At 42.4% G+C, this 13,720-nt stretch overlaps 1 pseudogene; it reads right to left on the bottom strand.

Moving 5' to 3' along the window:
- Positions 1 to 9,375: 9,375 nt before the first annotated feature.
- LOC149125197 (ubiquitin carboxyl-terminal hydrolase 17-like protein 13) overlaps positions 9,376 to 13,720 on the bottom strand; it is a 41,295-nt pseudogene continuing 36,950 nt past the window's right edge.

Below are 13,720 nucleotides of genomic sequence, written 5' to 3'. Positions count from 1 at the left end.
TGGCTGAAAGCAGGTTTTGGTTTTTAGCTTGGTGAGCCCTTATAAAGGAACACTTTAACTTTTGTTTAGTTTTGCAATTCTGTACATATTCTCCAAAGAAGCTTTTTACGTATGGAATACAACCCTTTCAACCCTTCTCCTCATTCATCTGCCATTCCCCGTCCCATTCTCCATTAAGATATATTTTCTTCTTTTTTAAATGGTTCTTTATTTATTGGAAAGTCAGAGTTACACAGAGCGAGGAGAGGCAGAGAGAGAGAGAGAGAGAGAGAGAGAGAGAGAGAAAGAGAGAGAGAGGGTTCCATCCGATTACTCACTCCCCTACTGGCCTAAAAAGCAAGAGTTGCACCAATCTGAAGCCAGGAGACAGAGGCTTCCTCCATGTCTCCCATGCAGGAACAGTCGGCCAAGGGCTTGGGCCATCTTGTCCTGCTCTCCAAGGCCATAACAGAGAGCTAGATTGCAAGTGGAGCAGCCGGGTCTCAAACCAGTGCCCATAGGGGATGCTGGCATTTCAGAACAGGGCGTTAACCCACTGCACCACAGCGATGGCCCCTATACTACTTTTCTAAGATTTCCATATGAATTTGAAAGGTGCTGTTATGTAGAGGCACAGGGAGGGACGCATGAAGGGAGAGAGACTGAGAGAGAGAGAGAAGAGAGAGGTTGTCCTTCCAATGGTTCACTCCCCAAATTGCCACAACACGTGATCTGTGCCTATCCACATCCTTGAGCCAGGAGCTTCTTCCAGGTCTGCCATGTGTGTGCAGAGGCCCAAGGTTGCAAGCCACCTTGTCCTGCTTTCCCAGGCCATAGCAGAGAGCTGGATCGGAAGTCAAGCAGCTGGGACTTGAACCCGCGCCCATATGGGATGCCAGCACGGCAGGCGGCAGCTTTCCCTGCTCTGCCACAGTGCCGGCCCCTCCATGATGTGCTGGTATGTGCTTCCATTTCTGAAATGCAAACAAAGAAGAACCCTGGAAAGACTAATAGTGGAAAAAAGGTTTCTTTATTTGGTAAACCCTTAGAAAGGCATAATTTAATTTCCTTGGTTTAGTTGTACAGTTTTTTTTTAACTTTTATTTAATGAATATAAATTTCCAAAGTACGATTTATGGATTACAATGGCTTCCCCCACATACCGTCCCTCCCACCCTCTACCCTCCCCTTTCCCCCTCCCTCTCCCCTTCCATTCACATCAAGATTCATTTTCGATTATCTTAATATACAGAATATCAGCTTAGTATACATTAAGTAAGGATTTCAACAGTTTGCTCCCACACAGAACATAAAGTGAAAAATAATAGATGATTTTTTTTAAATGATGATGAAATCAGATCAGACCTATTGTCATGTTTAATCCCAGTTAGAGTCAAGTTGGGAGGTGATAATTTCTTTTCTTTTCTTTTCATTTTTTTTTTTTTTTACAGAGGATTAGTTTAGTATACATTAAGTAAAGATTTCAACAGTTTGTACCCTCATCGAAACACAAAGTGAAATATATTGTTTGAGTACTCTTTATAGCTTTAAATCTCAATACACAGCACATTAAGGACAGAGATCCTACATGAGGAATAAGTGCACAGTGACTCCTGTTGTTGACTTTACCAATTGACACTCCTGTCTATGGCATCAGTAGTCTCCCTAGGCTCCAGGCATGAGTTTCCAAGGCTATGGAAGCACTCTGAGTTCTCCAACTCTTATCTTGTTTAGACAAGGTCATAGTCAAAGTGGAGGTTCTCTCCTCCCTTCCGAGAAAGGCACCTCCTTCTTTTATGACCTGTTCTTTCTACTGGGATTTCACTCGCAGAGATCTTTTGCCAGAGTGTCTTGGCTTTCCATGCCTGAAATACTCTCATGGGCTTTTCAGCCAGATCCGAATGCCTTTAGGGCTGATTCTGAGGCCAGAGTGCTACTTAGGACATCTGCCATTCTATGAGTCTGCTGAGTATCTCACTTCCCATGTTGGATCACTCTCCCCTTTATTTATTCTATTGGTTAGTGTTAGCAGGTACTAGACTTGTTTATGTGCTCCCTTTGACTCTTAGTCCTTTCATTATGATCAATTGTGAACTGAAATTGATCACTTGGATTGGTGAGATGGCATTGGTACATGCCACCTTGATGGGATTGAATTGGAATCCCCTGGTATGTTTTTAACTCTACCATTTGGGGCAAGTCAGCTTGAGCATGTCCCAAATTATACATCTCTTCCCTCTCTTATTCCCACTCTTATGTTTAACAGGGATCACATTTCAGTTAATTTTTAACACATAAGAATAACTGTGTATTAATTACAGAATTAAACCAGTCATATTAAGTAGAACAGACAAAAAAACTACTAAGAGGGATAATGTATTAAGTTGTTCATTAACAGTCAGGGCTATGCTGATCAAGTCACCATTTCCCATAGTGTCCATTTCACTTCAGGAGGTTTCCTTTTTGGTGTTTAGTCAGTTGTCACTGATCAGGGAGAACATATGGTATTTGTCCCTTTGGGACTGGTTTATTTCACTCAGCATGATGTGTTCCAGATTCCTCCATTTTGTTGCAAATGACTGGATTTCGTTGTTTCTTACTGCGGTATAGTATTCTAAAGAGTACATATCCCATAATTTCTTTATCCAGTCTACCGTTGATGGGCATTTAGGTCGGTTCCAGGTCTTAGCTATTGTGAATTGAGCTGCAATAAACATTAGGGTGCAGACCGCTTTTGTGTTTGCCAATTTAAATTCCTTTGGGTAAATTCCAAGGAGTGGGATGGCTGGGTCAAATGGTAGGGTTATCTTCAGGTTTCTGAGGAATCTCCAGACTGACTTCCATAGTGGCTTGACCAGTTTGCATTCCCACCAACAGTGGGTTAGTGTCCCTTTTTCCCCACATCCTCGCCAGCATCTGTTGTTGGTAGATTTCTGCATGTGAGCCATTCTAACCAGGGTGAGGTGAAACCTCATTGTGGTTTAGATTTGCATTTCCCTGATTGCTAATGACCTTGAACATTTTTTCATGTGTCTGTTGGCCATTTGGATTTCCTCTTTGGAAAAATGTCTATTGAGGTCCTTGGCCCATCTCTGAAGTGGGTTGTTGGTTTTGTTTTTGTGGAGTTTCTTGATCTCTTTGTAGATTCTGGTTATTAACCCTTTATCTGTTGTATAGTTTGCAAATATTTTTTCCCATTCTGTCGGTTGTCTCTTCACTCTCCTGACTGTTTTTTTGCAGTACAAAAACTTCTCAATTTGAAAAATAGTTAATTTTGGCTTTGACTGCCTGTGCCTCCCGGGTCTTTTCCAGAAACTCTTTGCCTGTGCCAATATCTTGAAGGCTTTCTCCAATGTTCTCTAGTAACTTGATGGTGTCAGGTCGTAGATTTAAGTCTTTAATCCATGTTGAGTGGATTTTTGTGTAAGGTGAAAGGTAGGGGTCTTGCTTCATGATTCTGCACGTGGAAATCCAATTTTCCCAACACCATTTATTGAATAGACTGTCCTTGCTCCAGGAATTAGTTTTAGATCCTTGATCAAATATAAGTTGGCTGTAGATGTTTGGATTGATTTCTGGTATTTCAATTCTGTTCCATTGGTCTATGCATCTGTTTCTGTACCAGTACCATGCTGTTTTGATTACAACTGCCCTGTAGTATGTCCTGAAATCTGGTATTGTGATGTCTCCAGCTTTGTTTTTGTTGTACAAGCTTGCTTTATCTACTCGAGGTCTCTTGTGCCTCCATATAAATTTCAGCACCAATTTTTCCAGATCTGAGAAGAAGGTCTTCGGTATCTTGATTGGGATTGCATTGAATCTGTAAATTGCTTTTGGGAGAATGGACATTTTGATGATATTGATTCTTCCAATCCATGAGCATGGAAGATTTTTCCATTTCTTGGTATCCTCTTCTACTTCTTTCTTTAAGGTTTTGTAATTTTCATCGTAGAGATCTTTAACGTCCTTGGTTAAGTTTATTCCAAGGTATTTGATTGTTTTTGTAGCTATTGTGAATGGGATTGATCTTAGAAGTTCTTCCTCAGCCATGGCATTGTCTGTGTATACAAAGGCTGTTGATTTTTGTGCATTGATTTTATATCCTGCTACTTTGCCAAACTCTTCTATGAGTTCCAATATTCTCTTGGTAGAGTTCTTTGGGTCCCCTAAATAAAGAATCATGTCATCTGCAAAGAGGGATAGTTTGAGTTCTTCCTTCCCAATTTGTATCCCTTTAATTTCTTTTTGTTGCCTAATAGCTCTAGCTAGAACCTCCAGAACTATATTGAATAGCAGTGGTGAGAGTGGACATCCCTGTCTGGTACCAGATCTCAGTGGAAATGCTTCCAACTTTTCCCCATTCAATAGGATGTTGGCTGTGGGTTTTTCATAGATTGCTTTGATTGTATTGATGAATGTTCCTTCCAATCCCAGTTTGCTAAGAGTTTTCATCATGAACGGGTGTTGTATTTTATCAAATGCTTTCTCGGCATCTATTGAGATAATCATATGGTTTTTCTTCTGCAGTCTGTTAATGTGGTGTATCACATTGATTGTCTTGCGCACATTAAACCATCCTTGCATACCAGGGATAAATCCCACTTGGTCTGGGTGTATGATCTTTCTGATGTGTTGTTGCATTCTATTGGCCAGAATTTTATTGAGGATTTTTGCATCTATGTTCATCAGGGATATTGGTCTGTAATTCTCTTTCAGTGCTGCATCTTTTTCCGGCTTAGGAATTAAGGTGATGCTGGCTTCATAGAAAGAATTTGGGAGGATTCCCTCTTCTTCGATTGTTCTGAATAGTTTGAGAAGAATTGGAGTTAGTTCTTCTTTAAATGTCTGGTAGAATTCAGCAGTGAATCCATCTGGTCCTGGGCTTTTCTTTGTTGGGAGGGCCTTTATTACTGTTTCAATTTCTGTCTCAGTTATGGGTCTGTTTAGGTTTTCGATGTCTTCCTGGTTCAATTTAGGTAGGTTGCATGTGTCCAGGAATCTATCCATTTCTGATAGGTTTCCCTGTTTGCTGGCATACAATTCCTTGTAGTAATTTCTGATGATTCTCTTTATTTCTGGGGTGTCTGTTGTTATGTTTCCTTTTTCATCTCTGATTTTATTGATTTGGGTCTTTTCTCTTCTTTTTTTAGTTAGTTGGGCCAATGGGGTGTCAATTTTGTTTATTTTTTCAAAAAACCAGCTCCTAGTTTGGCTGATTTTTTGGAATGTTTTTCTTGATTCAATCCTGTTGATTTCTTCTCTGATTTTAATTATTTCTCTTCTCCTACTAGATTTGGGTCTGGTTTGCTGTAGGTTTTCTAGATCCTTGAGGTGAATTGAAAGCTCATCTATTTGGTGCCTTTCCAATTTCTTGATGTAGGCACCTATTGATATAAACTTTCCTCTTAACACTGCTTTTGCTGCATCCCATAAGTTTTGGTATGTTGTGCTGTTATCCTCATTTACTTCCAGAAAGTTTTTGATTTCTCTTTGGATTTCTTCTATGACCCATTGTTCATTCAGGAGCATGTTGTTCAATCTCCATGTGTTTGCGTATGCTCTAGGGATTCCTGAGTTGCTAATTTCCAACTTCATTCCTTTATGGTCTGAGAAGCTGCATGGTATGATTCTAATTCTTTTGAATTTGCTGAGGCTTGCTTTATGGCCTAGTATGTGGTCAATCCTAGAGAAGCTTCCATGTACTGCTGAGAAGAATGTAAAATCTTTAGCTGTAGGATTGAAAGTTCTGTATATATCTGTTAGATCCATTTGGGCTATAGTGTCGTTTAAATCTACTGTATCCTTGTTGGTCTTCTGTCCTGTTGATCTGTCTATTTCTGAGAGTGGAGTATTGAAGTCCCCCAGTACTATTGTATTGGGGACTAAGTCTCCCTTTAAGTCCGTTAACAAATCTTTTAGATAAACTGGTGCCCTGTAGTTAGGTGCATATACATTGATAATTGTTATATCTTCTTGTTGTATTGATCCCTTAATCATTATATAGTGCCCCTCTTTGTCTCTCTTAACGGTTTTTTTGGTAAAGTTTATGTTGTCCGATATTAAGATGGCTATGCCCGCTCTTTTTTCATTTCTGTTGGCATGGTATATCTTTTTCCAGCCTTTCACTTTCAGTCTGTATGGATCTTTGTTGGAAAGATGTGTTTCTCGTAAGCAGCAAATAGATGGGTTTTGTTCCTTAACCCAATCAGCCAATCGGTGTCTTTTAACTGGACAGTTCAGGCCATTCACGTTCAATGTGACTAGTGATAAGTGGTAATTTGCCCTGCCATTTGCCAAAGATAAGTTCTAATATATGCTTTGAATTCCCTGTGATCTTTTGCTCTGAGGTTTCCTTCCTTGGTTTCCTTCCTTTACCTTCTTTCATATTGATGACCGTGTTTCTGTGTTTCTGTGTGTAACCCATCTTTAAGCATCTTTTGTAGGGCTGGACAAGTGGCAACAAATTCTTTCAATTTCTGTTTGCTATGAAAAGTCTTTATTTCACCTTCATTCACAAATGAGAGCTTTGCAGGATATATTCTGGGCTGGCAGTTTTTCTCTCTTAGTACCTGGGCTATATCTCTCCATTCCCTCCTAGCTTGTAGGGTTTCTGATGAGAGGTCAGCTGTGAGTCTGATTGGAGATCCTCTGAGAGTAATCTGATGTTTCTCTCTTGCACATTTTAGGATCTTTTCTTTATGTTTCACTGTGGAGAATTTAATTACCACGTGTCGTGGTGAGGATCTCTTTTGGTCATGTTTATTAGGGGTTCTGTGAGCTTCCTGTACTAGGATTTCTCTGTCCTTCTCCAAACCTGGGAAATTTTCTGCTAGTATCTCACTTAAAAGGCCTTCTAATCCTTTCTCCCTCTCCATGGCTTCAGGAACTCCTAGAACCCGAATGTTGGGTTTTTTAATAGTATCCTGCAGATTCCTGACAATATGTTTTAGATTTCTAATTTCCTCTTCTTTTCTTTGGTCTGACTGTATCCTTTCCTGTTCTCTGTCTTCTAAGTCCGATATTCTCTCTTCTGCTTCACCCATTCTGTTAGTAAGGCTCTCTATTGTGTTTTTGATTTGATCTATTGAATTCTTTACTTCATTATGATTTCTCGTCACTATCACAGTTTCCTGTTGTACTAGTTGTTTTGTTTCATTTTGATTCCTCCTTAATATTTCATTTTCACGAGAGAGATTTTCTATCTTGTCCATTAAGGATTTCTGTAATTCAAGAATTTGTTGTTGAGAACTTCTTAATGTTCTTATCAATTTTTTGAGATCTGCTTCTTGCATTTCTTCTATGTCATCATCTTCATAATCTTGAATTGGGGTGTCTTTTTCATTTGAGGGCTTCATGGTGACTTCCTTGTTTTTATTACCTTGGTTTTTGCGTTTGTTATTTGGCATATTGGAGATATTTGGTTTCTTCACTGTGGTGCTTTTTCTTGTTATACTATGACTCTAGATTAAGTGGACTTCTGTTTTTTTTTGGAGCCTTAGAGGCTTGAGATGGGTGTGGCCTGAGAGCTCTGTTTGGTGTGCCAAAGGTGACACTCCCAGGTTAGGTGTGGTAGATCTCTCTCTCTCTCTTTTTTGGATTCAAAAGGGAAGTAAATCCGCACAGCTGAACGAAATTGGAGGTAGTTAGCAGGCAAATGATATACCCACAGGATCCAGAGATCAGAAGCTCTTTCCCAAGGACCACACAGGGAATCTGTTCTGCCCTAAGGGTGGGCTCAGATTCTCCTTTAGTCTCCCACTGGTTGCCAAAGTTACGGAATTGTAGTGTCTCTGGAGAGTACTCACTTGAATTCTGTGAGTTCTCTCCCCCACCATCTCTTTTTTCACAGTCTCAGTTCAGTAGCACCACAAATTTACTAGGTCCTAACCTCCTGTTAATTCGCCCCGCCCAGAGTCAGGTTTTTCTGCTAGGCTCAGGGCTGGTGCAGACCTGAGGTCGCTCTGCTTATGACGTATGTCCAAGATGGCACCTGCTCTTTGTCTTGCTCGCCCTTGAGAGGTGAGCGGAGAGAGAGAAACCCGTGTCCGTACCAGTCACCTTTTTTTCTCTCTCTCTCTCTTCTAGTTAGCCTGGTGAACTTTTCCCCCCCAGGGGTCGTTCCCTCTAGTCTCCTCTCTCCGCTTGCCTGCCGGTGTCTCGGGCTATTGAGGTATGGCTCACCTCGCATTCCAGTGCTGGTGTGTTCAGTCTGCCGCTGGTGTCCCAAACTTTGGGCTCCCATGCTCTCCACGCAGGTCCACTGTGAATCATGCATTCTGGAAGAGTATCTTCTGCTGTTTCCTCCCCTACTCTTCCTTGAATCTGCAGTATCTCCACTTTTATTAAACTGTCTCCCTGGACTATCAGTGTGCTCCCTTCCTATTCCGTCTTCTTGCCTCTAGTCTCATTATGTTTTAACAATGCTACATTTATCCAGCTCCATTTATATTGATTAATTGTAAATAATACACAAACCAAATTAGCATGAAGACTTTCTTTCTGGGGACTGCGTTGTGGTGTACTGGGTAAGACCACCACCTGCAAAGCTAGTATTTCATATAGGTGCTGGTGTGAAACGCAGCTGCTCACTTCTGACCCAGTGCCCTGCTTATGTCTAGTTTTAAAGTTTTTATTTAATTACTTTATTTCAAACATGGTATACACACACACACACACACACACAACTGTTTGAAAACACATTTCACAGTTAACTCTCCTAATGCAATTCATTCAGGACAGAGGTCCTGTGTGGGAGGTTAGTACGCTGTGATTTCAGTTGTGAGTTTAACAAACACAAACTGTGGCGATTCTGGAGGATGAAGGGCTCCTGTTCAGGAGCTTGGGATGATCACACAATGTGGTTGATGCTTCAAGACAATGGTTAATTTCCAGAGGCTCCAAGTAGGTGCAACGAAACTCCCAGGGACTGTGACAACCTGAGGTCATACATTGTGGTAAGAGAGAGGGCCATGAGGCTCGCCCTCACGATTGACTTGGAGAAATCTGTCACCAAGACTTCCATGAGAGGTGATGGAGAGGAAAGCATGAAGCAGGATTGTGTGTAGCCAAAGGAGAAGGAGGCCATTATTCCCCATCTTTCTCAGCTGCTTCAGAATCCCTTCATGAAGCAGAGAGTTCTGTGCCTCCAATCTCAACAATTGCTTAGCGACATGACACGCTGGAAAGCACACATCTCGATCCAACATTGTGGCCTCACACAAAACACAGTCTCTCACCCCTTGCAAATGCAGACGACGTAGACATTTGGTTCCAACCTGATTCCAATTCACACCTAGGACAGTTCATAAGGACAAACCCTTTGCCCTTGCAAATACAAACACTTCACTCGTGCACTGTCACCCAACCACATAATCGTGAAGTCCTCTTGCACTAACGTCAGCGGAACAGCAACAACAGAGGCCTCTTTGCAGGTTTGTTCTTCCTCTTGGGAGGTTTGCTCCTTCCTCCCGGACAAGGGAGGTTGCCAGGATTCATGGCAACCTGCTCAGTGATGTGCCCAGCTGCCCCGTGCAGCAGGGCCCTTTCCTGGTCAGGATGGTGCTTCCTCATCCCTGCGGCAGATCTTGCCTGGTGAATTACGATCGCATTGCTGGGCAGCGTGGGCTCCACTGTCCTGAGGCTGAATGCACTCCTTGGTGTGTTCTGGGCTTGGAGGGATTGCCACGCATCCAAGGTCAAGTCCTGAGTTGTTTGCTCCAAGTGCTCCTCTGACTCTCCAGCTTCAAGAGGGGAAGGCCTTTCAAGCTCTCCTGGTGTATGGCCACGTGTGTTTGCAGCCTCCAAGTCGGAGGGTCCCCTGCCTGGAGACACTGTCCCATGTTCTCCTCCAACTCCACTCTTGCGGACATAAAATAGCACGTAGGCACTTTGATTCAGGACACAAGTGGTGTCACAGGCAGTTACTTTCGCATCATCCATTTTATACCAGTGGCCACTGCCAGCTTTGACATAGCAGAAGTAGTGTCCTGATTGACACCTCAAGCCAACGTGGACGAGAACCGCATAGAGAACATAGTCCAGTGGCCTCCCGTTCTGCTGAGACATGTAAGGTCTCATGTCAGGCAATCGGGATAGTGCACTTTTACACCAAGTTTCTCACCCGTGAACTCAGAAAACCGTTTCAATACAAAGAGAAGCACCTTGCCAGCCGATTGCAAGGTGAGTGTCTTGGAAGCAGCTGTCTTCTGTAGGCAGGTAGCACAGTGATAGGCGTTTTCTCCAGCCAGCTCTTCAGGTTGCACCAAGTGCTGCAAAGCTTGCTCCACACTGTCGGCTGTCTTGATATCCAACGCGATCTCCAGGTAAGGGTCCAAGGTTTCTGAAATGCCTTGGCACTGGAGACATTGGATTTGAGACCTCCAGTGTCCTCCCACTATCTTCTGGGATGGAGATTGGTCCTCTTGGGGACCCACCCCGTCCGTGAGCCCAGGCAGACCTGCTGCCTTCAGGACATCCAGAGCAAACATCAGAAATTCGTGGGCGTCTTCCTGCCTGTTTGGGTGAAAGCCAGCAGCCAGCACTTGACAGGGCTGGATCACGTCGCCAGGACTGTGCAGGGCCCAGAGAAAGTGCGTTTCCACGGCACACAGAATGCAGCGATCCGAATGACCACAGCTTTGAGAATGCACCTGGGACAGCATATAGTTGGCGAGGGGTGGGGTATACGTGAGACACTGCAGGGCTGCATTCAGGTAGCAGGTGTTGCCCGTATTCTGCAGACTGGGCCCAATGCCATAAGGTATACCTATGTATACAAAGGTTGTTGATTTTTGTGCATTGATTTTATTTTTATTTTTTTTTTGATTTTATTTCCTTCCACTTTGCCAAACTCCTCTATGATTTCCAATAGTCTCTTAGTAGAGTTCTTTGGGTCCCCTAAATAAAGAATCATGTCATCTGCAAAGAGGGATGGTTTGAGTTCTTCCTTACCAATTTGTATCCCTTTAATTTCTTTTTCTTGCCTAATAGGTCTGGTTAAAACTTCCAGAACTATACTGAATAGCATTGGTGAGAGTGGGCATCCCTGTCTGGTTCCAGATCTCAGTGGAAATGCTTCCAACTTTTCCCCATTCAATAGGATGTTGGCCGTGGGTTTTTCATATTTGCTTTGATTGTATTGATGAATGTTCCTTCCATACCCAGTTTGCTTAGAGTTTTCATCATGAAAGGGTGTTGTATTTTATCAAATGCCTTCTCGACGTCTATTGAGATAATCATTGGTTTATCTTCTGCAGTCTGTTAATGTGGTGTATCACATTGATTGTTTTTCGCACAATGAACCATCCTTGCATACCAGGGATAAATCCCACTTGGTCTGGGTGTATGATCTTTCTGATGTGTTGTTGCATTCTATTGGAGATAATTTTATTGAGGATTTTTGCATCTATGTTCATGAGGGAAATTACTCTGTAATTCTCTTTCAATGCTGCATCTTTTCCCAGCTTAGGAATGCAGGTGATGCTGGCTTCATAGAAAGAATTTGGTAGGATTCTATCTTTTTCGATTGTTCTGAATAGTGTGAGAAGAATTGGAGTCAGTTCTTCTTTAAATGTCTGGTAGAATTCAGGAGTGAATCCATCTGGTCCTGGGCTTTTCTTTGTTGGGAGGGCCTTTATTACTGTTTCAATTTCTGTGTCAGTTATGGGTCTGTTTAGCTTTTCTATGTCTTCCTGGTTCAATTTAGGTGTTTTGCATGTGTCCAGGAATCTATTCATTTCTGATAGGTTTCCCTGTTTGCTGTCATACAGGTCCTTGTAGTAATTCCTTATGATTCTTTTTATTTCTGTGGTGTCTGTTGTTATGTTTCCTTTTTCATCTCTGATTTTATTGATTTGGGTCTTTTCTCTTCTTTTTTTTTTAGTTAGTTGGGCCAATGTGTCTGTTATATTTCACCAGTGAAGCCGTCTGCTCCTGTGGTTTTCTTTGTTGGGAGGGTCTTTGTTACTGATTCAAACACTATTTAGGTTACAGGTTTGTTTAAGTGTCCTAAATGCCTCAATTTTGATAGTTTTATGTGTCTAGGAATCTATTCATGTCTTTTAGTTTCCTAGTTTGCTGGTGTGCAGCTATTTTTAATAATTTCTAATGATTAATTTTATATTTGTGGTATTTGTTGTTTCATGTCCTTTTCCATATTTGATTTTACTGATTTATTCTTTTCCCTTTTTTTGTTAGTTGTTCAAATGGTATGCCAATATTGTTTATTTTTCAAAAGACCAGGTTTTCATTTAAAGGATCTTTTTTATAATTTGATTTCAATTTTGTTTATTGTTCCTTAATTTTAATATTTTCTTGTCTTTTTAGTTTTTTTTTTTTTGACAAGCAGAGTTATACAGTGACAAAGACACAGAGAGAAAGGTCTTATTTTATGTTGTTTCACCCCCTAAATGGCCACTATGGCCACCACACTTCACTGATCTGAAGACTGGAGCCTGGTGCTACATCCTGGTCTCCCATTTGGGTGCAGGGCCCAAGCTCTTGGGCTATCCTCCACTGCTTCCCTTGCCACAGCAGAGAGCTGGACTGGAAGAGGAGCAACCAGGACAGAATCTGGTGCCCCAACCGATACCAGCACCTGGGGTATCCGCGCTGCAGGTGGAGGATTAGCCTAGTGAGCCGCGGCACCAGCCAACTCTTATTAGGTTTGGATTTGGCTTGTCATTGATATTATAGATCAGTGAGATGCACTAATAGATAATTTGTGTGGTTCCTTTCCAGTTTCTTTATGAAGGCATTGATTGCTGTGTACCTCCCTGTTTTTTTTTAATACTTTTTTAATTTGAAAGAGTTACACAGAGATAGGAGAAACAGAGAGAGCAGGGGGGGTGTTCTTCCATCTGATGGTTCACTCCCCAGTTGTCTGTAACGGCCGGGGATGTGCTAATCTGAAGCCAGCAATCAGGAGGTTTTTACGGGTCTCCCATGTGGGTGCAGGGGCCCAAGTCTTGGGCCATCTTCCACTGCTTTCTAAGTTCAGAGCAGAGAGCTGGATTGGAAGTAGAGAAGCTGGGTCTTGAACTGACACCCATATGAGATGCCAGTGCTTCAGGCCAGGAGGCTACCCTCTATACGACAGCTCCAGCCCCTGTACTTTCCTGTTAACACTGCTTTTGCTGTATTCCTTAGGTTTAGATATGATGTGTTGTCATCTTCATTTTTTTATCTGGTATTTCTGCCATGAACATTTTAGAATCTTTTGTTTGTTTTCCTGTGGCAAGATTGATTACAATTTTTCATGGTGAAGATCTTTTCTGGTCATGTTGTTAGGAGTTTTATGTGCTTCTTATACTTGAATTCCGGAACAAGGTCGCCCACCACGTGGAAGCCGAGCCGCGGGACCGAGCCACGGAAGCCGCAGGGTCTGCGTGCCAGTGCTCCAAGGGGAGTGCATGCCACACAGACAACAGCGGGGAGACTTGGGATGTCCAGGGCTCCGAGTCCACACATCGGAGCTGGAAGGGGAGGTGAGCTCAATAACCCGAGACATTGGTGGGGAAACGGGGGTCAGAATCTAGATGGGGGCTGGAAAGTGCAGCAAACTCACTACCAGAAAGAAGGAAAAAAAGCTTCGGGGTTTCTCTTTCCCCCTAACCTTGCAAAGGTTGCAAAGCTGCAAGGCTTGAAGAATTTGCAAGAGACAAAGAGCAGGCCCCCTCTCTGGATTTACACATCAATGGGGGAGAGCTAAGGAACTGAGTCATTACAATTCAGTAGCCTAGGC

The sequence above is a fragment of the Oryctolagus cuniculus genome, chromosome 8, assembly GCF_051225735.1.
Source record: "Oryctolagus cuniculus isolate XC-2025 breed Fujian yellow rabbit chromosome 8, ASM5122573v1, whole genome shotgun sequence".
NCBI classification, from domain to species: domain Eukaryota; kingdom Metazoa; phylum Chordata; class Mammalia; order Lagomorpha; family Leporidae; genus Oryctolagus; species Oryctolagus cuniculus.
This window is presented reverse-complemented; position numbering and strand designations above follow the sequence as displayed.